The sequence below is a fragment of the Palaemon carinicauda genome, chromosome 20 (assembly GCF_036898095.1).
Source record: "Palaemon carinicauda isolate YSFRI2023 chromosome 20, ASM3689809v2, whole genome shotgun sequence".
Taxonomy (NCBI): Eukaryota; Metazoa; Arthropoda; class Malacostraca; order Decapoda; family Palaemonidae; genus Palaemon; species Palaemon carinicauda.
Genome location: NC_090744.1, coordinates 71,498,667 through 71,526,166, shown reverse-complemented (window position 1 = coordinate 71,526,166; position 27,500 = coordinate 71,498,667). Strand labels below are relative to the sequence as shown.

The window sequence follows — 27,500 nt, the reverse complement described above, 5'->3', positions numbered from 1 at the left end:
TCGAGAACTTTAAATCTATTCATATCGGCCCACTGGATAATTTTGTCAATTGAGAGTTGTATTTTTCTCTCAATCATTGCTATTCAAGCTCCAGCAAATTATATGGAGGGATCATCCACAAAATGTTGAGAGAACATCCCGGGGAATGACTGAGGGTATCCCATTAATTGCTTGTGCAAACAGAGTTACACTCAGCACACTACCTTGAGGACCTTCTTCCTGGCATTTACTCTCTGAAAGAGTTTCCCCCACTCTCACTTGAAAATCTCTATGTGAAAGAAATGACAGAATAAATAGTGGTAGCTCTCCTCTTAATCCAAACTCAAGAATTCTTTTAAGTATACCATATCTCCATGTGGTATCATATGCCTTTTCAAGGTAAAAAAAGACTGTCAAATGATGCTGTTTGGAAGCAAAGGCTTCACAAACAGAGGACTCCAGTCGTATCAACACATCAGTCGAGTGCATTTTTCTGAATCCACATTGAATGGGTGATAAAATACCCTTCTTTTCATGGTACCACATCAGTCTTACATTGACCGTCTTCATGATTTTACATAAAGAAGATGTATATGCAATTGGCCAATAATTTGCTGCTAAAAGCATGTCCTTACCGGGTTTAAAAAAGGCTAAAATAATAGCTAGTTCCTAAACACTTGCATAACTATGATCATGCCATATTCTATTAAAAATGCTTAAAATAAATAACTTTGTATTGAAAGGTACGTGTTTAATCATTGCATATGGAATTCCATCGGGTCCAGAGGCTGTGTCGTTACAAGTAGCAAGTGCAGAATCAAATTCTCTTTCAGTAAAAGGAGAATTGTATAACTCTTCATATATATATATATATATATATATATATATATATATATATATATATATATATATATATGTATATATATATACATGTCTATGTATGCATATATATATATATATATATATATATATATATATATATATATATATATACAGTATATGTATATATATATATATATACATATATATATATATATATATATATATATATATATATATATTATATATATATGTATATATACAGTATATATATGCATATATGTATATATATATATGAATATGTATATATATATATATATATATATGTATATATATATAGGCCTATATATGAATATATATATGATTATATATATATGTATATATATGTATATACTGTATATACATATATATACACAGACACACACACACATATATATATATATATATATATATATATATATATATATATGCATATATATATATATATATATATATATATATATATACATATATATATATAAACATATATATATATATATAAATATATATATATATATATATATATATATATATATATATATATTTTATAAATAAATGATCGTCACTTGCCAGCTCGTCGGACTCCTTCCTGGAGGTCTCTCAGACGTGACCACCATTCTCCAGCATGCTCACTATCTCCCTTGTGTGATCTTGATGTTTCTGCGCTTAGTTGGTATTCTTTCGCGTGTGATTCATGCACCCTGACATTTGGGGGTTGACCCTTCCAGACAGGTAGCAACTGTTCCAGAGCAGCCTACACCTCGCCAGGCTTCGCCAGCAAGAGGCGAATGGTCTACTATAAACATATATATATATATATATATATATATATATATATATATATATAAATATATATATACATATATATATATATATATATATATATATATATGTATATATATATATATATATTTATATAAATAAATGATCGTCACTTGCCAGCTCGTCGGACTCCTTCCTGGAGGTCTCTCAGACGTGACCACCATTCTCCAGCATGCTCACTATCTCCCTTGTGTGATCTTGATGTTTCTGCGCTTGGTTGGTATTCTTTCGCGTGTGATTCATGCACCCTGACATTTGGGGGTTGACCCTTCCAGACAGGTAGCAACTGTTCCAGAGCAGCCTACACCTCGCCAGGCTTCGCCAGCAAGAGGCGAATGGTCTACTTTCTTCCCTGAAGGGTTCAGGGAACCTCCAAATATATTTTCTGGTGTAGTCATCACTCCAGACCGCCCTTGGAAGACGACACTAGAGGATCTTCAGATGCCTCTTCGGATTGACCAATGTAATCGGTCTGTATATACTCAGTTCCAGGTACCCTCTCAATGAGAGAATGCCTTGATGAAGTCCTCGAGCTTCAGCACGGCATCTCATTCCCGTGCTCAAGCTGGGTGGTGAGAAAGAGGGCTCTTGAACTAGGGGAAATTGCTCCTCTAGTTCGAATCTAGATTTCTCTCTATCTCTCATCTTTTTTTTTCCTCTTAATATTGCTTCTGCCTTCTCCTAATTTTGTAAACTTTCTATCGTGTTGCTGTCCCAACTTTATGAAAAAAGTTTCCCTTATATACGTGTATATATTATGTACATATGTATATATATATATATATATATATATATATATATATATATATATATATATATATGTATATATATTTTGGTGCTATCCTTTGGGTAGGGAATGGAGTGGACCATCTCAAAAGTATACTCTCATTGTGCTGGTAGTGGATAACACAAATTTCCTATCTGACGTATGATGCCTTAATTTTCTCGAGCAGGTAAACCTAACTAATCAACCCACTATCTCGACTCCTGCTTTATGTATTTTTCAAATAACGAACCCACATCGTCTGGATACGCCGACTCTTCCCCTGCAATGTTGACGACCTCTGCTTGTTTAATTGAGGAAAATTCTGTTGACGACATTTAAACTAAAAAGAACCACTTTACTGATATTAAAAAAATCTTGTAATTTGGGTAACACTAGGAAACTGCGAATCCTTCATATATATATATACATATATATATATATATATATATATATATATATATATATATATGTGTGTGTGTATATATATATATATATATATATATATATATATATATATATATATATATATATATATATATATATATATATATATATATATATGTGTGTGTATATATATATATATATATATATATATATATATATATATATATATATATATATATGCAGTATATATATATATATATATATATATATATATATATATATATATATATATATATATACTGCATATATATATATATATATATATATATATATATACTGTATATATATATTCAAATTATTTTTTCTTTTTTTTTGGCTTGGATGTTTTTCATCCATTATAGCTGCTGGCGTGGATGTTTTTACATCCGTTATTGCTGCCTGTTTCAATGAATGGGAGGAGGTTTCACAGTTGGGAGGTATTTGCATTCAAAACTATATGCGAGAATATTGGATGATCTCAGCCATCCCGAAGATGGTTTAAACCTTTGTGGTGGAACTATTCTCAAGTGTTGGGTCTTCGGAATCCATGGGGATCCAATGCTTGGGGTAGGACTCTTGTCTTTTGGCCGGAAGCCCATCATTACAGATATGGGCAGGATGATTCCATAGTTTCTTGGTCTAAGTCTTAACTGGCGGGTTCAGCTTACACCTGTGCCTCTCTATCTATTTTGGTGCTATCCTTTGGGTAGGGAATGGAGTGGACCATCTCAAAAGTATACTCTCATTGTGCTGATAGTGGATAACACAAATTTCCTATCTGACGTATGATGCCTTAATTTTCTTGAGCAGGTAAACCTAAGTAATCAACCCACTATCTCGACTCCTGCTTTATGTATTTTTCAAATAACGAACCCACATCGTCTGGATACGCCGACTCTTCCCCTGCAATGTTGATGACCTCTGCTTGTTTAATTGAGGAAAATTCTGTTGACGACATTTAATCTAAAAAGAACCACTCTACTGATGTTAAAAAATCTTTTAATTTGGGTAACACTAGGAAACTGCGAATCCTTCATGTTTCCCAAATTCCATTAGAGACAAACTATGATGATATATATAGGCATTTGAGTGCTATGGATTGATAAAGGAAATAAGGATGAGACTCGGAGATGAAAATTGGGATTCATGGATATCTCTTAATAGTCATGACAAAGCACTTAATGCAGTTTGTAATATTATTAATATCAAAATTAACAATTTGAACATCATGGGAGCTCTTTGTGATAAGGTCCCAAAGGAATTGGATGTATATGAACCTGCTGATTGGTTTGAAAAAGATATAAATGTACCCATGCCTTCACAGAGAACAAACCCACCAATGTGGCTTGTAGATGAACCTAAAGGGATATTAGGGAATTATTTTAAAATATTCAAGTGGATTTAGAAAAAGTAGGAACCATTGCACCATCTCGTTTTGGCTAAAATATTTATCTCACCCATGCCAAATCCTCGACGCAGTCTACAATACTATCTAACTTAAAGACAAGGAGTGATGAATTACATTAGAAATGAAACCTCATCTAAATTTTACCTATGGAAGGGGAGTGGTCTTTAATAAAGACCTGTATGAATTTACAGTGGAGGATAAACTTTCCATGTGTCCACTAAATGTATGGAAAATGTATAAGATTCCTGAAACATCAATTAGTATACTTACTTTCCAGGATGCTGATGTACCTTTCCATATTGTTATTGGAAATGAAAGGATTAAAGTACGTCCTTCAAGCAAAAGCCCCTGCAATGCTTTAATTGTTTTAAATTTTGACACCCATCCAAAGTTTGCAAAAATGAAAAAAATGTATGGTATTTGCTCCAAATCTTATCATGGAGAGTGTATACTTGAGGTAAGGTGTTTAAGCCGCAATTTTAATAATAAGTTAATTGATAGGAGATGAGAACTGTATAAATTGGAGGAAGCTGCTCTAAACAAATCAAGTTTAGAACACGCAAGTGTGGGACATGCAAAAAACTGTTGAATAAATCAACTAGCTATGCAAAGGCCTTAAAATCAAAGGGAAATTTACCACAGGAGACATCTTACCCACCTAGCACTGCCAGTAACTCTAAGAAAAGAAATGCAACTTCTAATAATAAAGTACTGCATAACGAGGTAAACATATTGCCTTCTGAAGCTCTGCCACGGTATATTAAAACTGGGTCATTGCCCTTTTCTGTACAGCCATCGACCCCCTTTACCATCAATAGTACTAACCTCTCTCAGGCCATGTCCTTGTCTGATTTGATGGAGATTCCACCTGAAACCAAGTTACCAGGTGCACCTGTATTGGGGAAGGTGCAAAAACCTGGTAGCTCACCAACTATTAATTGGAAAAGAGAGAGACCTCCATCTCTCTGGCCCCCTTCCATGAGAAATATCAAAATTATGACGTCAAATAAATATGATGCTTTGTCTGTTAATATTTTTGATCAACTGGGAGTCAATTGAAATAAATTGGAAATTCAAGTTGAGGTCCACCATCCCCCTCAACAATTAGATCAAAAAGACAAAAAGAAAATCATAAATGCAAAACCCAATCTGTCAAGACCCTCTTTAATAAAACCGCCTGCAAATAGTGTTAGATAAAAAACTGCTAATGGGAAGACTCCATCCAAGGGGTCTACCAAAATATAAACCATGGTTTTTTCCTCCATTTTGTAGTGGATTTGTCAGGGTTTAAGGGCCAAATTTGAAGAACCTAAGCTCCTTATTCATGAGCATTCCCCCATAATTATATGTCTATAGGAGAGCAAACTTGATGATGATACTCCTTGTCCTCGCAAATATATTAGTTATAGGACACCATATGATCACCAAGTAGGAAGCCATAGCGGGAGTCTCGGATACGTTCGTTGAGATGTTCCTCAAATATCTTTGTCTATTTGTACACCTCTGGAGGTAGTGGTTGTACAGATTGATATAGGGAGAAAATATGCAATTTGTTCTCTGTACTTGCCTCCAAATGGTAACATTTTGTATGATAACTTAGTAGAGGTGATTCAACAACTCCCTCAACCTTTTCTTATACTTGGAGATTTGAATGGTAGGCATCCTTTGTGGGGAAATATTATATATTCTATTGTGGAAAATGAAAATGTGGGGCTCCTTGATAAAGGAGAGCCCACACACTTTCATATCCAGACAGGTACCTTGTCATGTATTGACCTATGAATCGTAAGTTGTAATTGCCTTCTTGATTTCGATTGGAGGACATTAGATGATTGGCATAATAGTGATCATGCACCAATCATTATAAACACCAACAATGGTGCACCTTTACAGAGATTGCTATGATGGAATCTTGACAAGGCGGACTAGGATAAATTTCGTGAGCTAAGGGAAATTGTGGGGGATTCAAAACAGGTTGAAAATATTGATGATGCCATAGACTTACTGAATGGAACTCTCCATACAGCAGGAGTCAATTCAATTCCCAAAACAACAGGGTTATTCAAACGACAACCAGTCCCCTGGTGGTCTTCAGAACTAACTGCCCTTCACAGAGCCACAAGAAGATCTCTTTAACACGATTGCTCAGATGCCGTACTGATGAGAATTTGATTATATACAAGAAATGTAAAGCACAGTTTCATCGTGCCATGAAATAAGCTAGGCGCCATTCATGGGTGTCATTGGTTTTCTCCATTAACAGTAGAATACCACCACCTGTATGGAGGAGAGTAAAAAAGATAGCAGGCAAATTCACCTTCAACCCACCACCAGTTTTGACTGGAGCAACTGAGGTTAGCAAATGCAAGTGTGTAGCAGCCCCTGGTCCCCAGTATAGGAACATTGAAGAAAAGAAAGTTTTAAATTTCGCAACAGGAAGGGAGGAGTCATACAATTCTCCTTTTACTGAAAGAGAATTTGATTCTGCCCTTTCTACTTGTAATGATATAGCCTCTGGACCCTATGGAATTCCATATGCAATGATTAAACATGTACCTGTTAATACAAAGTTATTTGTTTTAAGTATTATCAGTAGAATATGGCAGGATCATAGTTATCGAAGTGTTTGGGAACTAGCCATTATTTTAGCCTTTTTAAAACTGGGTAAGGAGAAGTTTTCAGCAGCAAACTATCGACCAATTGCATTGACATATTGCTTATGTAAGATCATGGAGAAGATGGTCAATGCAAGACTGATGTGGTACCAGGAAAAGAAAGACATTCTATCACCTATCCAGTGTGGATTTAGAAATATGCACTCAACAACTGATGTGTTGATACGACTTGAGTCCTCTATTTGTTCAGCTTTTGCTTTCAAATAATACCGTGTAACAGTGTTATTTTTTTTTTAAACCTTGAAAAGGCATATGATACTGCATGGAGATATGGTATAGTTAAAACCATTCATGAATTGGGATTAAGAGGAGAGCTACCACTGTTTATCCAATCATTTCTTTCACATATAGTTTTTCAAGTGAGAGTGGGGGAAACTCTATCTGAGAGGAAATATCAGGAAGGAGAAGTTCCCCTGGGTAGTATGCTGAGTGTAACCCTATTTGCACTTGCAATTAATGGGATACCTTCAGTCATTCCCTAAGATATTCTCTCAACACTATTTGTGGATGATCTCTCCACATCATTTGGTAGAGCTAGAATGGCAATGGTTGAGAGAAAACTACAGCTCGCATTTGACAAAATTATTCAGTGGGCTGATATGAATGGGTATAAGTTTTCAACAAGCAAAACTACTATTGTCCATATCTGTCATATCCGGGGAGTACATCCAGACCTGGATATATACATGAAAGGTCAATGTATCCCATGTGTAGGTGAAGCTAAATTTTTAAGATTGATTTTCAATTGTAGGCTTACATGGGTTCCTTACTTGAAGGCATTAAAAGCTAAATGTCTTGAGGCTTTGAGTCTTTTAAAAGTATTGTCCCATACATCATGGTGGGCCAGACTGTAAAACTATTTCAAAATTATACTAGGCCTTGATTTTTTTATAAATTAGTTATGGGTGTGAAATATACTCCTCAGCCCCCTCAAGCCGATTAAAGATATTAGATTCGATACATCATGCTGGTATCAGTTTTTCCACTGGAGCATTTAGAACCTCACCTATCCCAAGTCTCCTTGTTGATGCTGGATAGTTACCTTCAGACCATTACTGAATGTCTTCTATTATTCGGTATTGGTTTAGGTTGCAAAAACTCCCTAATTCTTTAGCCTTTTAGACTGCAAGCTTTGTAAGGCACTCAACTTACTTTGAGTTGCACCCAAAATCCACTCAACTTTATGGCTTTTTGGTGAAACAATTATTAAACAGTCTTGATCCAGTTAGAAGTAAGGTGCTTGTATTTGGGATATCATCAACCCCTCCATGGAAATTACCAAAGATGGATTTTTTTTAAAATATTTTATTAGTGTTAAAAAGAATATAACTGAATTAGAAGCTAGGTTTCTTTTTATGGAACATGTTGAAGAACATAGGGAATCAACTTTCACATATACCGATAGCTCCAAATCTGATGCTGGCGTTGGATTTGGAGTATATAGTAGTTCTTTTAACTGTAGAGGTGCACTTCATCCAATATCTTCCGTATTTACTGCTGAATTGTATGGCATACTAACCGCGAGAAAATAGCATTAAAAGAGGCGGGCAATTTTACCATTTATAGTGATTCAAGAAGTGTCCTTCAAGTTTTAGAACTTTTTAATTCTAGTAACCCTTTAGTTTTAAAGATTTTAGAGTGGCTTTTAATTATTGGCCTGAAAGGTAAAACAGTTCGATTTTGCTGGGTTCCAGCACAAGTAGGTGTGTCTGGAAATGAAGAGGCAGATTCACTGGCAAAAAGTGCTTCAGCCGAGTTGCTTCCAATAAGGTATCCCAATATCTGTAATGATTTTTTACCAGCAATTAAGAATTTTATTTATAACAATTGCCAACAGCATTGGGATAGTTTAACCGAAAATAAGATGAGAGAAATTGCAATTGTTATATCCCCTTGGAGGTATAATGTCGTCTCTGCATCGGTCACATTCGGATGACACGTGAGTTTCTGCTGGCTGCCCAACACCAACCATATTGTGATGACTGTTTGATACCCTTGACAGTGAGGCATTTGTTGACTGAATTCCCCATTTATAGCACAGAAAGAACATGGCACGTTCATCCTTGCCAAGATCCTTGGACATGATGTGTCGTACATTGGTAGTGGCATTTTATAAATTTATATCGGAAGCAGGTCTTCTTAATGCTATTTAACTTCTTTAACATATTTACTTTTCTAGTTTTAATTGATTATTCGTTTAATCTTTATCTATAATAAACAATATCGGTGTCAATGACCTGCGATGTCAGGATGCCAGAGAACTTCAAATAATTCATTCATTCATTCAGTTCCAGGTACTTTTAAGAGCATTCCCCAAAGAAGTGATCTTTACCTGCTGGCTTCCCCAAGGACACTCCAGATCTGTCTACTGTGGGGAAACCACATTCGTGGTCCAACACCTTGGTCAAGGCTGTCAAGCAGGCTGTCACAGATACGATCCAGCAGGGGCAGAAGTTTGTCCCTCCAGCACAGCCTTCCAGGCAGAAGCCAACAGTGGCTTCAATGCCTAGGATTCCTTTGGAAAAGTTGGTATCCTTTTCCTCCTCCTCTTCTTTTCCAACCGACCTTAGGATGACACCTGTTTGTTTCAGGGCCCCTGACTCCTGATGTTTGTCTCGTCCATCAGGAGACCCCGTGGAGCTGTGAGAGGAGCAGGTATCGTCCAGCAAGATTTCTCTCTTGCTCAATTGACGCCGGTGCTGACCACAGAGAAGAAGGGGAGGCTGACGAAGTCAACTCCTCCGTCTGATATTTACCATCCTCGTTTAAGCCGACGCTTGGGATCCCAGCGGGAGATCACCCTTGTGGCCACGTTCTGGTCTTCACCGATAGAAGTTGTATCACTGGAGCTTCGACTTGTCTCCAGGCCACCATCGGGAGACGAGAAACCTCCTGCAAGAGAGGTTCAAACCTCCGCAGGACGCCAGGAGCCTTCCAGACCCTCTCTGCTGGAGGAATATCAGCTGCCTTGCAGAAAGTCTAAGAACACCAAGACGGTGCCCAAGAATTCCAAGGCACGAGCAGCTCTCCTGCAAAAGAGACCTAGAAGATCTTCCCCAGTAGCAGGAACGTCAGCAAGTGACTTTCCTTTGGTTGATGACCTCGACCCACCCTGGGCTCCTCTGGGTGAGAGCTTGGAGGTGGATGATGACATGGACTAATAGAATGACTACCTGCCTAGGGCTGTGAGTCCCAAGTTCAGCTCAGAAGCCTAGTAAAGGAAGTCTGAGTACACCTTCTGGCAAGTTCTATCCTGCATGCAGGCTATCGATGGGTTTGCTGACCTGGACACGGCACCTCAGGAGGGTAAAGACACAGTCTTGGACCATGTCTACAGCACCCAACAACCACCTAAGGCTGCTCTTCCTTGGTCGAAGGGGTTGACGGCAGCCAGAAAGAAGGTGTTCTTCCAGGTCGCTAGCTCTTCTAGCTTGCTTCGATTGGACTCGTCCTCCAAACTCCTCCCGCCTCCATTCGTCCAGCAGAGGAGATATTACAAGGTTACGGAGGAGTCTCTTCCGGCTTTGCCTCATTTTTATTATTATTATTATTATTATTATTATTACTACTTGCTAAGCTACAACCCTAGTTGGAAAAGGAAGATGCTATAAGCCCAAGGGCTCTAACAGGGAAAATAACCCAGTGAGGAAAGGAAATAAGGAAATAAATAAACTATAAGAGAAGTAATTGACAATTAAAATAAGATATTTTAAGAACGCTGATAGAATGAAAATAAATGTTTCATTTATAAACTAAGAAACTTATAAAAACAAGAGGAAGAGATATGATATATAATAGTGTGTGCGAGTGTACTATCAAGCAAGAGAACTCTGCCCCGAGACAGTGGAAGACCATGGTACAAATGCTATGTCGCTACCCAAGACTAGAAAACACTGATTTGATTTTGGAGTGTTCTTCTCCTAGAAGAGCTGTTTACCATAGCTCTAGAGTCTCTTCTATCCTCATCAAGAGAAAAGTAGCCACTGATCAATTACAGTACAGTAGTTAACCCCTAGAGCAAAAAACTGTTTGGTAATCTCAGTGTTGTCAGGTGTATGAGGACAAAGAATATAATATAAAGAATAGGCCAAACTATTTGGTGTATGTATAGGCAAAGGGAAATTGAACCGTAGCCAGAGAGAAGGATCCAATGTAGTACTGTCTGGCCAGTGAAATGACCCAATGACTCTCTAATGGTAGTATCTCAATGGGTGGCTGTTGCCCTGGTCAACCTACTACCTCCGTAGAGGCTCTCTCGAGGTGATTCTCATTCGAGAGGCTCTCTTGGCTCTCAGCCTCACTTTTGGCATCTGAGATCTTAAACATGGAGAAGTTTGCCATGCAGGCTACTTCGGGGCTTGATCTGTGGTTAAGATCAGTGAGTCACCTTGTTTGAACCAAGGATTAGTCGAGGATTAGCTGTCTGTGGCGACAGACCTCTGTCCCTGCTGGCTAAACACTGGAAAATTTCCATATTTATTCTTAGTATCTGTGTCTGCTTTACACTGTGGTATCTCAGGGATATTATCCTTGATTCGGGAACTTGATTAATGCATGGGCGCACATATCATGTTTCCATAAACTCTTTAGGTTGGCCAAGGATGAAAGCTCATCCTCACCTCCTTGGAGTTAGAGTTCCTTGAAGTCTTAGGATCAGACTCTTCTTCGAGGAAGCCTGTTTTCATCTGTCTTTTCACCGACCAATTGTGGTTTTCAGCAGCACGTATCCTAGCGAGTGCTATTGATCAACTTTTTCAGTCTCGCTTATTGGAAGTAAGAATATTAAATTTGGTGGGTTCCTGCTCATGTCGATATACAGTAAAGGGAAATGAGAAAGTGAACTCTCTGGCAAAGGAGGCAGTTCATAGGTATATATATATATATATATATATATATATATATATATATATATATATATATATACATACATACATACATACATTCATACACACACACACATATATATATATATATATACACACACAGTACACTGTACAGTAATTCAGTCTGTACTTAGAGAAACTTGGAACTTTTATTGGGAGTTGGAAAATCAGAAAATGTGTGTAGTTGTTACATCATCTTGCCCAGGGGCATATTTTGGCATTCAAAGGTCAAGAGAAGTGGTGCTGTGCCGAATGAGAATTGGTCACACCAGATTGTTGCACAGCTTTGGCTAGTGGAGAACATCAGCCAATCTGTGAAGATTGCTTGATGCCATTGACTTTGAAGCATCGTATCTGGACAATTATTCGAAAACAGTTGTTCGATATTAATTATTGAAAAACCAATTGTTCGACACAACAGTTGTTCAAATTAACAATTATTCGAAAAAGAAAGCTATAGACTATTAAACATTGTTTGATAGTACTCTAATCATTAGTAAATACTTAGTTCATTGTCAATGCATATTTTCCAAGAGAACCCAAAAAGATATTTTTAGTTTAAAGGATAACCCCTTTGCAAAAAGACATGGCTGAATTTATTTAAAGCAAGAAAAGAAGAGCCATGCTATTACTGGATGGATTCTTATATGTGAAAGACAAGCAAGTAAGGTCAAAGGTCTATTGGAAATGCCTATATTTTGCTGAAAAGTGCAAAAGGCTGCACCATAATATTTGATGGCTCGATTAGTTCTACTTCCGGTGAACATAATTACTCTGGAAATTCGACAAATGTTGAGGTACGGAAGTTTTTAGATAAAGTGAAGACTGACGCAAGAACAACACGGGATCCTCTTCATTTTATCATGTCTGCAAAATTAAGTGGTTGTATTGCAGCTGCTCTACCGCAAACCAGCAGCATAAAGCGATCAATCAATCGAGTGAGGCAGAAAGAGCAATGTAGATCAACTGTTAATCATCAAAACGAATTAATATTATCAGATCAAGATATGAGAACAAGCAAGGGCGAATCTTTCTTGACATTCGATTCCGGAGAAGTAGAAGACAGAATGCTGGTATTTTCAACTAAGAAGAATCTCAGTGTGCTTGCTTCATGCAAGCATTATTTCATGGATGATACCTTCAAAACCGTGCCAGTTATTTTTGAGCAGCTTTATACAATTCATTGAATGAAAAATGGCTATGTCCTACCTTTGGTTTATGCCTTATTACTGAATAAGAAAGAATAAACATAGAAATTTGGTTAGAACTGTTAAAACAATAGCACCGACTTTAGATGTTGAGTCTGTAAGCACAGATTTTGAGCCCGCTATAGTAAAGGCAGTTAAGGGAGAATTGCAAGTAATAGCATGGCTCTTCCTTTCTCGCTTTGAATGAATTCAGCCATGTCTTTTTGCAAAGGGTTTATCCTTAAAACTAAAAATATCTCTGGGTTTTCTTGGAAAATATGCATTGACAATGAACAAGTATTTACTAATGATCAGAGTACTATTAAACAATGTTTAATAGTCTATAGCTTTCTTTTTCATACAATTCTTAATTCGAACAACTGTTGTGTCGAACAATTGTTTTTCGAATAATTAATATCGAACAACTTGTTTTCGAATAATTATCCTAGAATCGTGACGCATATGTTAACCGAGTGTTCGAGTTACTTGACCGACAAACTGCGCCTTTTTCATAATTGTAAGGATAGCAGTTTCTTTTACATGCTATCTAAATTTTTGGGACCTAAATGCAATGTGGATTGCCTTTTTTAAGTTTTTTTGTGGAGACTAATTTATTTAAGTGGATATAATTATGATTTGAAATAGGAATTGTATGATAATCATTAACTAAATTTGTTGGCATTAATGACCATTGCTGTTACGATGCCAGATAATATCTAATAATTAATCAATCAATCACTTATTGGAAGCCATTTGCTTTGCGATCACCCAACAATTTGGTCTGGTGATCAAATTGTTTTAGTGTTAAGACAGGCTTGCCTGTCCTCTTAAGGATAGTGCTCAGTTGAGCGTTACTCCAGCGCATTCAGTCTGTGTCTTTTCGCCGCCCATTATGGGTATTCCGACAGACATATGTGAGCAACACGCATCAGAGCGAGTGGTGTTGATCGGATATTTTCAGCCTCGCTTATTGGAATCAGTTGCTTCGCTATCACTTAGCAATTTGATCTGGTGATCACAATTTTAAGCCTGTCCTCCCTGGGTGGTGCTTCGGCGAGCATTCTCCTAGCGCACTCATCCCTTGGGGTGAGTTCGCATGCTGAGTTTGCTAAGTGCAAAGCTGTCCTCTCAAGGGTGCTCGCAAGTAAATTTGCCCTAGCGTGTTAACCCCTCAGGGCGAGCTCGTGAGAAACAAGCTTGCCCTTCCTCATCCTTCTAAGCTTGCTGATGCTTCGGGGGCCATCAGCAGACACCCTCGCAACCTCTTCTGGGAGCACATCTCCCTAGGTAGCTCAAAAGCGCCGATAATGAACTATGACGCAATCAATTTTCTTTGATTGTTTCGTTGTAGAAAACGAGACAAGGAGTAACCCATATAAATGATTCAGGTTTGTATAGCTAGGAAAAATACTAATTGTATTTAAAATTTCTAGTTTTATTCCTCCACTTAGGCACTGATATCACTCTACAACCAAAATGGGTACGTTTTCTTATCGAGACCTTAGTTGACAGCAATAGCTTTATACAGGAATACCTCAGGATATGAAATTATTTCGTTCCAGAGTTGCTTTTGTAAAATGATTTTTTTGTATGAGTCGCGTTTTGCATTTAAATCGCCTGATTAGTTCCAAGCCCTACGAAAACACCGCATTAACTATTATAATAAAGATATAACTAGAATGAAATACATTTGAATCATTCAATATACCTAACCATTACTACCTGTAAATGAAGTAGATATTTGTACATATAATAATAAATGGAAAATAATAATACAAAAATGATACGAAAATGTGGAACCTTAGCTTTCAAGTGAAGTGATGTCCGAAAGAGAAAGTGGCAGCAGAAGAGGAGGGCAAACAGCAGAATACATTAACAAATAGCAGAAAACATTAACACTTAACTTTATGAAACACATTAACAAATGACAGAAAACCTTAACACTTGATTGTTCCGTAACTGGAATACAAACCCAAGCTATTTATATGGGTATTAATTTTGGTGAAGCTGAAAGGACGAGCCATTAGAAAAGTAGTGAGGGTTAACCACCCATCTCGCTAGTTAGGGGGGGGGGGATTGGGGGCTAGTATCTACCCCTCTCGCTCACACATTGGTGATTATAATTCACTTTGCCTTTGGCTCGGACAATGAACAGTTGCTTTCACTCTTCATCCGATCTTTTTGTGGTTTCTCTTACAGACTGTGTTTGTGTGTGTGAATGCCCTTGTATGTCAGTCATACGCGCCTGCCCTGGTCCCGAGGGCCGCTCCTGCGGTACCTTCATGTCCTCCGAGGATACCGATCTTCACTGTCTATGTACGACTTGTTGGGGGCAGCGTTGTACGGAAGATAGTAAGTGTATCGAGTGTCTAGAGTGGTCTGTCTTCCAGTGGGAAAAGTTTGGGTGGTGGCAGAAGAAGAAGACTAGAAGGGACTCTTCTCCTGCGAAGAATTCTCTTCTCCTGCGAAGAATTCTCAAAAGCAGAAGAAACCCAAAGCTTCCTCTTCCGCTCCCCGAGTTTTCCCTCCGAAGCGTCTACTTGAGCGGTTCCCTCCGGGGATCAGTCGAGTAGTAGCATAGGCCCTTTAACACCTGGTCAACCCCGGTCCTGAAGTGACGGTGTCGCCTCCCCTAGTGAGGTAGCCCTGACTCTCCCCCCAGTAGATGTCAGAATGCTAGAGAACTTCAAATCATTCATTCATTCCCCCATAAAGGAGACCTTGCCTCTTTCTCCTTTGTCTCAGGTGTGGCCATCCCTGGGTTTGCCCAGTCTGCCTTCCAATGAGATGTTGCTTGGACTTCTTAAGTGGAATGCAGGATTGTAGCGTTTTTCCGAGTCTGAGGTGGATCCGTTGTTTCTGGTTGAGATGGTCGTTTCTGAGACTTCAGCTGTTGCCCTGCCTGTGGACTCCACTCCTGCCTCTTCCTCTGCTCTTTCAGCCTCTGCTGAGGACTGCGCTTCCCCTCTCCAGGCTTTTGGGGGAGGAGCAAAGTCCAAGGCATGTCTCTCCAGCAAGTGATCACCTCCCTCGTGAACGACCACTCACTGAGACTCCTCTTCAGAGGCCTTCTGCTGACATGCCTGCTGCCTTGCCTGACCCTGTGGAGGCTCGTTGTCGTGGTCGCCGCACTCGCCGAACTCGCCCATCTCACCCATCTCTTCGCCTCAGTCACGTTTCTTCACCTTCGATGAAACGTCAACTGTTTGGGTCATCGGCTTCCTCTTCGGAGGATCCTCCTGGTTCATCTGATTCTTGTCCTTCAACCGCCCCTCTGGACTCTCCTGGTGGTCAATGAGTCGCGATTCGTGTCTCGCGTACAAGGTTACGTTCGCGATCCTCTCCTGATGTTGATCGCCCTGCTGTATAACGTCAGTCGGCTTTTCACCGTTCTCCGACTCGCCGATCTCCTAGACGCTGTTCGCCAGCTCACTGCTCACCTGCTAACCAATCGCCTGCTCATCGTTTGCCTGTTCCCAGTTCTCCTGTTCGGCGATTGCCTGCTCGCCGATTGCCTACTCATCACCTATTGCCTGCTCGTGGCTCACCTGCTCGCCGATTGCCTGCTCATCGCTTACCTGCTCGCAGTTCACCTGATCGCCGATCACCTGCTCACAGGTCACCTGCTCGCCGACCTTCACCAGCTTTCTGATTGCCTGCTCACTGCTCATCTGCTTGCCAATTGCCAACTCAACGGTCTCCTATTCGCCAGGCCGCAGTAGCTGACATTCCTGTTCGTCAGCCATCACCAGACCTTTAACAACCTTCGGTTTCCCGTCATCACTCTCGGCGCTCGACTCGTCACTCCTCTTCGGAGGAGAGTAAGACTAGGTCTCGCCATCTTGTCAATCTCCAGCCAGGCGCTGTTCGCCAGCTCACCGCTCGCCAACTCATCGCCGATTGCCATCCCATATGCCTCCGGCCCATCCTTCATCTCTTTCTCCAAAGAGACCAGCTGAACGACAGCCTTCTTCGGAGAAGACCGAGAGCGCCACGTCTCCTCAGAGCAACGGTGTTGACATCAGTTTCCTTTTCCAGCGTTTGGAGGAACATCCCAAGTCGAGGAGTAGACAGGCAGTCAGACCTTCGTCTTCTCGAACTTCAGCTCCTTATAGCAAGGATAAGGCTTCTCTCCATCGTTCGCTGTCACCCCATTCCCCTCCCCGTAAGTGCAGAACATCACACTCTCCAAGGAAGGGGAAAATGGCAACCAGTAGGAATTTAAGATTTCCAAGCTCCCTGCCCCTCGGAAGGAGTCCACAGAGCGGAAGGTCAGGTTGCAGCTACCTGCTTCATCATCATCGGTAGCTAAGACTCCGTTCCCTCTTTCTTTTCAGGGGATCTCACAGACAGGGCCTCCATCGGACAACAACTGTGGTTTAGTGCCTTGGTTAGGGTAGTTATGCCTTTCCTTCGGGTCTGCAGTCCTCCCGTCCCTATGAAACTTCCAGCGTTTTCCGGGAAGAACCTTTATGTGCCCTGCCAAGACAAACTTCCACGGTCTCGTCCCCCCTGAAGAGGAAGACAGGAGTCCAGAGTGAAATACCTTCGACCAGGGTCAAGTTGACTGCTGCCAGACCTTCTAAGAAGACATCCAGACCTGCTGATTCATCCCCTTCTCACTCTCCTAGGTCTCGCTCGTCACCTTCATCAGAGGCCCCTAGTCAGGTAAAATCACTGTCAGATTCTCTTTGATCCTCCCCTAGCAAGGAGGCCCCACACGATGGCAGAGCAACAGCATCAAAACCCGCGAAGGAATCCAGCCTTTCCCTGTCGAACCACCAGCAGAACGTGCTTCCTACTAGACCTGTTCTGGAGATTTTCCCTCTTAGAAGGGAACTAAAGGATTCTAAGATGGTCACTGGGGAACCTGGTGCGGACCGAAGATATTCCTAAGGAAGGCACCAGGAAGGCGATAGAGACCTTGCTCTTGGCCACTTGGACTATCGAATTCCTCGCCCACCAAGTTGTAAACTTGTGTGCCAACATTATCTTGCAGCGCAGGGACTTGGTAGTCAAGCATTTCCGTTGTCAGGTTCCCCATGTTGAGGTCACAAGGCCCCCAAGTATTCCTCTATGGATGAATCCTCTTTATTCAAGCCGGTAGATGTGGCGCAGGCAGCAGAGATGGAGAAAGTCACACCAGGACTCTCTCCTTCATAGGGCCCTAAAATCCAGGACTATCTCCTCCATAAGGCCCTAAAATCCAGGACTCATAAACCAACAGCTTCCTCTTAGACCAGCCAGCCAAAACCTGCTTCGAATAGGACTATGACCAAGGAAAAGACGGTGTCTAAGAAGCCTTTTCCTGCCAAGGACAGGAAAGGCCCCAACTCCTTTTGAGGAGGGAGGTATTCTATAGGAGGCGGCTGCAGCCGTCGACGCTAGGATATACGATCCTTCCACCTGTTCACCGGTAGGGGGATGCCTTCAGTACCGTTGGACGAGGTGGTTGCAGTAAGGGGACGAACACTGGATGGTCTCTGTGATCCGGACAGGGTATCACGTCCCGTTCATGTCATCTCTCCCTCCACTGACCAAGAAGAGTCCAGTATCGATAAGCTCCTTTGCAACGGGAACCACAAAGGGGCAAGCCCTTGGGGTCAAAGTCCAGACCATGTTGGAGTAGGGCATTCTCCATGTCTTCGATGACTCCCCAGGCTTTTTCAGTCGACCGTTTCTTGTGAAAAAAAGCATCTGGAGACTGGAGACCAGTCATCGACCTCTCAGCTTTGAACAAGTTTGTCATACAAACTTCGTTCAGGATGGAGACCGCAGACATGGTCAGACAAGCGGTAAGACCACAGGACTTCATGTGCACACTGGACTTAAAGGATGCGTACTTCCAGTCCCAATCCATCCGTCTTCAAGGAAATTCCTCAGATTCAGTCTAGATGACAAGAAATACCAGTTCAAGGTGCTGTGCTTTGGTCTTTCCACAACACCTCAGGTCTTCATGAGAGTGTTTGCCTTAGTGTCATCTTTGGCCGCTTCCAACCATGCCACCAGAGGCTCTAAAAGAAGTCGGAACCTAACTGCTAACTGCAGTTCAGGATTTACCTGGCGAGACATCAGTCTCTTACCAGCGAGTTTTCTCCAACTTCCCGGCCCACCAGGTGACACAATTGATAGTAATTCATTCAAATTAGCCCTAATGAGTCAATATGGATAAATATCAATACAATGTCGTGCTCGAATAGAAATAAATTTATACCTCATACTTGGGATTGAACCCTAATCCCTTCTAATGAAAGGCCAGGTCGCTTCCAACCATGCCAGCAGAGGCTCTAAAAGAAGTCAGAACATAACTACTAACTGCAGTTCAGGATTTACCTGGCGAGAGATCAGTCTCTTATTAGCGATTTTCCCGACTTCCCGGCCCACCAGGTGACACAATTGATAGTAATTCATTCAAATTACCCCTAATGAGTCAATATGGATAAATATCAACACAATATCTGCTCAAATAGAAATAAATTTTTACCTCATACTTGAGATTGAACCCTAGTCCCTATATATATATATATATATATATATATATATATATATATATATATATATATATATATATATATAATATATGTATTATATATATATATATATATATATATATATATATATATATATATATATATATATATATTATATATAATATATATATATATTTTATATATAATATATTATATATATTATATATATGTATATTATATATTTATATATTTATATATATATATATATATATATATATATATATATATATTATATATATGTATGTTATATATAAATATGTGTGTATATATATATATATATATATATATATATATATATATATATATATACAGTATATATATATATATGTATATGTATATATAAATGTATATATATATATATATATATATATATATATATATATATATATTTATATAATATATATATATATTTATATATATATATATATATATATATATATATATATATATATATATATATATATATATATATACACACACACACACACACACACACACATACAAAACTCATTACATATATAGAGATATGAAGGCAGGTGAAGAAGGGGCATAGTTCTCTGACATTAATTAATTTAGGAAAAATAGAGGTACAGGGAATATTGTAAGACAAATAGTTTTCCAAACAGAAGTGTGGATAAATGAATTAATGATGAAGTCACTTTGGTAAAGATGGAATGTGTGCAAGAAAAGAAAGTCACATAAAAAAAGACTAAATAATCCCATCTTCGAAACGGAACAGAATCAAACACAGATCTACACATTATTTTAATCCCATTTTTATGCACAATCACTCTTCAAAGATTTTAGACAATATGTGGTGTAAGTCTCTTGAAATGAATTTATGAATACAATTTTCTCTATATCAACTTAAAAATTATATAATACCTACTCGTTAATAGGTTTGTTCCATCAAGAATTTAGATAAGTTAGAGTCACATTAGAAAGTCTCTGAAAAGGAGCTTATCTAATCTTTCCTTTTCCTTCCCTACCCATGACAGGTGGAAGGATAGAGTTTATCTAAAAGTACACAGTTATCCATCCTCAAACTACCCCCATCATCTACCTATCTACACATTTCTACCCTTCCATCTGTTCTTAGTAGAGAAGAGAAAGGAAGGGTAAGGTTACCCTTGGTTACCGTGAGACTTTTAACATAACTGTACCAAAAATTGCAATATTGCATACCACTAACGTAAAGCATAAGTCCTCCACAAATTTTTTTGCGTGTCTGGGCATTGCTACTATCCTATGCGTGACTACATCAACTATAGTTTTAATCTCATGTGATTATCATAATGTATGACAAACAAAGAGAAAGACTGATACATAAACATTCTTTGGGATATACTTAATTTTCATACAGGTTAGTACTTAGCAATAGTATATTTAGTACAGTCTAATTCTTCAATTATCATGTCTACTGTCAAATTCGTCAACAAAACAATTTAAATCGATTCTCTCAGCACGTGCACTTTTAATAGACAGTAGTGCAGTATTACTCAATCTTGCACTGGTCATTAAATTTCTGAGAAATTTTTTAACTAATTTCATTTCTGAAAACCTTCTCTCACAAGAAGCACTTGTAACCCGAAGAGTGACAGAAGTCAACAATAATCTGTATAGACAGTCAAATGCAGCCCTATAGGGACTTGAAAATTAGAGAAATTGTATTATTGATATAGGCTGTATTGGCTCTTTCATGAGCAATTTCTTGACCAGAGAGATCTCGTGTTGTAGATCTCTTTCGTTGACAGAATATGCCTTTGCATATACCTTTAAAGCTTTTTCAAGCAAGAATACCTCCCCTCCAGGACACATGCTGAAATACCACAAAAAATTGCATTTAATTCTTTGGAGAAATGACGGTCTAATTCATGAGTCAAACGGTCTAGGATTTCATAGAAGATCCTGATGTGTTGCACATGACTGATCATAAGGTCTTTAACCAGATGTTTCAAGCATGATAAATTCATCAAGCTTTCGAGATTTCTTTATCTGTTTTTTGGTGCAATGCAGCATTTCCTGCAGAGTTCATTGACCTTCTCAGAGTACTGTTCATTCAAGTCAGAGTTACGTGTATCAACTAAATCTTCATGTAGAGATGATGTTAGCTTTTTTGCTTTTCCCAAGTCTGTTTTTTGTCCTGTAGCAATTTAGATACTTTGTTAATTTTTCCAAGAATATCTGGAAAGAAATTCAGTAAGCAAACAAACTGTATCAATCTGAGCAAGTAATCCATGAGCAGATACAGCTCGAGCTCCAATGTTGTCTGCAGAAGTTTCCTTCAAAAGTTTCATTATGCATTCCAGACGAAGTAGAACATTTTCACATGAGGTGGTCCGATACCACCACCTTGTATCACTGAGATGCTGCAGTTCTCTTATGTTCTTCAGGAAATATTTCATGCTGTATCTAAAGGAATTTCTCATGAACTACAGAGTTACTAGCAAAGATATAAAGTTCTTCAAGCAAACAAAAGAATTCGACAGCTTGGGGCAAATACTTTGCAACATTTATCAATACTAAATTGAGTCTGATCCTCCACTCATCACTGGTGCTCCATCAAATCCTAAGCTTACATGAGAAGATTTGTAATCTAACCCCAATTGGTCCAAACTTTTCACAATTGTATCTGTGATATATAGACGCAGCATCCAACAAGTCCATCTGAGCGAAAGAAATGAAGCATTCCTGAATATAATTTTCTAATTCATTATAAAATCTGACAACTAAGGCCAACTGTTCTGCTTTACTAACATCCTTGGTTACATCAACTTGAACAGAAAATTAATGACGTGACCTAACTTTTTCTGCAATTTCTTTTCTCACCATATATGCAAGTGTGTCAATCATCTCATTTTGTATTGCAGAACTAGTGTATTTTTAATTATTTGGACCATTGCTGACTCTATCAGCTATAAAAGAATCATGTCCTCTCTGGGAAATGTCTTGTGTTACTGTCAACAGTAACCCAATGTCTTAATGTAATGCCGATTTTCACGAACTTTCTTTTGGTATGCCTCTCTTATACACTGAGCAACTGATGTTTTATCAGCTTTATTTCGTTGGTAGTCAGCCCATGCAATACAAGAAGATTTGTAGCCCTCCGAGGAAATGTGCTTTTCAATGGCACCATCTTTTTCATGGGCTTTCTTCTATTGTCGGAAGCCATTCTTTATGAGTGCTTAAATCTGCAATGCCGTAGGCTGGTGGTGCAAAGTGTCTGCATGCAAAACAAAACATTGCATCTTGTTCCTTGAAATATTCTGCCCATTCATATTTGTCGAACCAAGCACCCACAAAAGAACGAGCATGAGACTTTCCTTCGTAATGTTTTGGATACTCTTTCAAGCATAGCTGAATAGGATTCTCAGAAGCAGATTGAGAAATGTCAGCAGGTGTCCCCCTTTTTCCGTTTCTTTGTTGGATGATTATGTGATGAGCTTGATCTTGCAGAACCGGTAGTACTTTCACGATCACAGTCTCCCTTTGACTTTTTAGCAGGTTTATCAGCTTCAATTTCTAGTTTTTATTTTCTAGAAAAAAATCATGATTTTTTTTCAACCCTTACAAGTAGAAATAGTGTGTTTAACAGTTTGAGTGTGTATCATGTACTGTATAGCACTAGGTAGTGTGTGATTAGTTGAAAAGTGAGTGTCTGTATCGTTTATATTGTATACTGGGAAATCTCGTGTAAGAGTAGCCTCTTGCGGGTTCCTGTTATTATGGCGCTGGGCTTCACACTAGATCCTACATGTCAGTCACCTGACCATGTGATATGAAACGCACAGTGCCGCTTTTCATCTCACTGCACATAGTTGTAGGGCAATAATATGACTGGCTTCCCGGCTTATGGGTGCTCTAATAGACCGGAGAAGGGATACAAGGTCTTGAATTTATTTGCTCTTAAACCAGGAAGAACTTCAGAGAAGAAATTGGTAAATATTTACTTTAAGGTCAACAGCACTTACAGTGATATGAAATGCATCAATCGATTTTTTTTAATCTAAAGAACACATAATCGAAGCTCGGTTGCCACAACGGCAAAGAGGGAAATTCCCTAAAAAATAACTTACCTAATTTCGGGAATGATTTGCAAGAACACATTTCGCAACTTATCTAAACCTAAAACCTAACCAAACTTAACCTAAATAATCCTAATTTAACCTAACCTAACCTAATCAAAGTTAATCTAACACAACTTGATCTAAGCTAAAGTAGCCTAACTTACAAAAAAAATATGTGTTTTTACCTCAAAATTTCCCTTATTTTTCTAGCCCTCCCTTCTACCGCATTTTTCAAGCTTGCTGCAGTGAACTAGGGTAAATATTATATTTTTGATAACTCATGAAGTAGTAATTTCTGATAGAAGAAAAATGTCTTCAACATTGCTGTTAAAGTAAATAAATAGGTATCAAATTTTTTTTTCAAGTAAGCAAAGTCAGTCGTGAAGGATGGACGCCAAATCATGTATCTACAGTATATCATGAGAAATACATATTACATTCAAGTTTCTGAATTTAGCTAGGGTATTACTAATGTGCAGTAGAAACATCCAATGAACCTATATAGGTATACGAGTATATGTCTTATTTATACAAGGAGGAAGGACAGGTACCTGTATTTACCAAGTAACAATGGTTAATATTAGGGGTTTGCAAAAAATTGTCATAAATTGTAGATAACATTTTATGGAAATGGATTGCAAGTATATACATAGAATACGTTTTCGTCAGTAATGAAGAACAAAGGTTGCATTATTATTACGTTAAAAGTATTTAGGTAAAATGCTCATTTTCATAGTAGGCTAAAATGTCTTTGGTTAAAAAAAACAATTTGTTGAACGTTTTAAGATACTGTACTGTTGCAGTGTCTGGATATTCGGAAAAATGAAAATACCTGAGACACATGCAGAAAAACTCAAGCTGATTGAGCTTAGTAATAAACAGAAATTTGTAAAATGCAAAGAGGAAGGTCAGAATAATTCTGCAATAGGCCATGCATTAGGCCTCAGTGAATTTATGAGGATAATACGAGAAAATAGAATGAATCAAAGTTCTGTTACATAATTTGTAACTTAACAATTTGGAGATCGCAAGCTTGTTTGGGATGAGAAAATAATAAAAATTTAGATTTTTTGCTTTTGAGGATTGATAAGAAAAATAAGAAAGTTCTGTAGATGAACGTCACATCAAACAACAAGGATATTGTTTTTATTAAGAGATTTGTCAGAAGATAACTTTTGTCACATTTTACCTTTCCTGTGCACGTGAAAATTACTAAATCTTATTTTTATGTTGTTGCTATTTTCAGGATGTTCTTATGTACTTGACTGAAAATTTGTCAAACTAGAGAAAAACATTGAAAAATTTGTAATTATTCAAAAGTGCAGTGAATGTGATGCAGCAAACCAAGAAATTGAGGTTGATAAACCTGCTAAGAAGTCAAAGGGAGACTGATTGTGAAAGTACTACCGATTCTGCAAGATCAAGCTCATCACATGATCATCCAACAAAGAAACGGAAAAAAGTGGATGCTGCACCTGCTGACATTTCTCAATCTGCGTCTGAGAATCCTATTCAGCTATGCTTGAAAGAGTATCCAAAACATTTCGAAGGAAAGTCTCATGCTCGTTCTTTTGTGGGTGCTTGGTTCGACAAATATGAATGGGCAGAAAATTCTGAAGAACGAGATGCAGTGTTTTGTTTTGGATGCAGACACTTTGCACCACCAGGCTATGACAATACAGATGAAGCATTCATAAAGAATGGCTTCCGACGATGGAAGAAAGCCCATGGAAAAGATGGTGGCATTGTAAAACATTTCCTTACAGTGCCACAAATCTTCTTGCATTTAGCCGCGAGAGTGTGGACGTGTTATGCGCAGAGCTCCGTTCAACACTCGCCCTGAGACATGTTTTAGCTTTTTGTTTCTCGCTTATAGGATATCATTGAAAAGATATTAGTTAATCTTATGGAGAAACCTAAGTGATAAGAAACAGTACTCTATATCTCTCCCTAACTATTTCTGCCTCATGTGAAAACACGGATGGAGACCGGAAAAAATGGTTAGGATGTGAATGCAATAGATTTTACCATAAGAAATGTGTGTGTATAGTGACAGACATCACTGATAATGAACAGAAGAGGTTGAACAGGCACTTAAAGACATTCCTATACTTAACACGAGGTCAACTACGAATGGAAATGTTGTCGTAAACTTTGCAAACAAAATGGTAAGAGAAGAGGCTGCAAATAAAATTCAGACATTGGTTGCTGACACTGAAACGAAAAAAATATTGGAAAACTAAAACCAAAAATAATGATATGCAGTGTGTACAATGATGAAGATGATGTAGTAAATGCTTTGATTCAAAGAAATTGCTGCCTGGACCAAATCCAAAATATAAAAGAGAAGATAGGTGTAGTCCTGAAAAAAAAATGCTTCGAGTGGGACCACCCACTATGTGCTGAAATGTGATCCTGAAGTTCGGAGGACTATTCATGGTAATGGGGACAACGTTTCGTTATAATGGAGTACTTATAACATACTTGAAATGTACCACGTGATCATCTGTTACCACTGTCAGAGTAATGGACATCTTGAAAAAGATTGCAGCTCTAAGAATAATGATGATAAAGTCTGGGGGAAATGTTCAGGAAAACATTCCACCAAGGAGTGTCATTCGTAAGTGTCAAAGTGTATTAACTGCACAAAGTTAAACAAATCAAGTGACCACATAGTAAATTCTAGAGAATTCAAAGCTTATGACTTGGAATTGAAAAGACTTGCAAAAAATACTGTTCATTGTTATTAAGGATGTCATAAACTGTGGTTATGTATATATACAATCTGTAGGTATTAAGACTATTGAAATTCGAGAATTGATAAACGAGAAATATTTGGACATACTAGCATTATCTGAAACATGGTTAGAATAACTTGGACAAGACAAAGATCACTGAAATACACCCCACTCACCTTCTTTCACATACTGAGGGAAGGTAGGTCTGGTGGGGTGTCGGACTCTTTATTCATAAAAGTTACTCAAATCTCAAAATGTTAAAAAGAACTAGTGTAACAAGCTTTGAATGTATAGAAATAAACTTTACGCACGGAAACAGAAAAACATCCTTTGTAACAGTCTAGAAACCTCCGAGAACAAACACTATCATCTTTTTTTTGAGGAATTCGGTGCTCTCATTGAGATTATGGAGGAAAACGAATTAGTTATCTTAGGAGACTTCAATTTTTGGATGGATGACGCTTCAAATCCTAACACTTTGGCATTATTGAGTTAGTAGAATCATATTGACCAGTGAATAATGTCGACTGTACAACTATTTTAACTAGGCATACGCTAGACCTAGTTTTAAGTGGTGACATGAATAATATTGTATCTGATATTAATCATGAAGAGAAATGTGCTATCTCCCCAGTGCACAAACTTATTACGTTTAGTCTACTTCTACAGAAACATACATTAGTAAAGAAAATCAATTTTAGACAATGAAATTATTCTCCTAACGTATTTACTGAAGAAGTTACAAAGAAAGTAAATGATGCTATTAACATTCCTGTGATCATGATGACCAACGTCTGTTGGGAGCTAAGTGTGTTAACTGTCTTACAACCACTTATAAATAAAGTGAGTAAAAGTGAATATGATACCATGTGGCCACCGATGGCAAAGACTATAAATGTAAAAGACCAATCTCCTTGGTTTGATGGAGAGACTTTGAGACTTTGGTGAAAAAGAGAGAAAGTGGAATAGGTTAAAAACTGAAAGTACTTGGGTAGAATACAAAACGGCTATGTGTCAATATAACTACCCACTAAGAAGGAAAAAAGTGAATATTAAAAGAGAAAGATCCTCGAAGCAGCAACAGACATAGATAAGTTATATTGTCTCTTAAATGGTATAATAACGAAATATAAAAGAAAGGAAGCTATCTGATGGATACAGTGA

The 27,500-nt window shown here is 38.3% G+C and overlaps 1 protein-coding gene and 1 pseudogene across 2 annotated transcripts in view; one reads left to right on the top strand and one right to left on the bottom strand.

The window, feature by feature from the left end:
• Positions 1-27,500, top strand: part of mldr (mitochondrial ribonuclease P catalytic subunit) — a 445,834-nt gene that overhangs the window by 292,707 nt on the left and 125,627 nt on the right. The gene's annotated exons all lie outside the window — the stretch shown is intronic.
• Positions 20,918-22,384, bottom strand: LOC137614306 (zinc finger MYM-type protein 1-like; annotated as a pseudogene).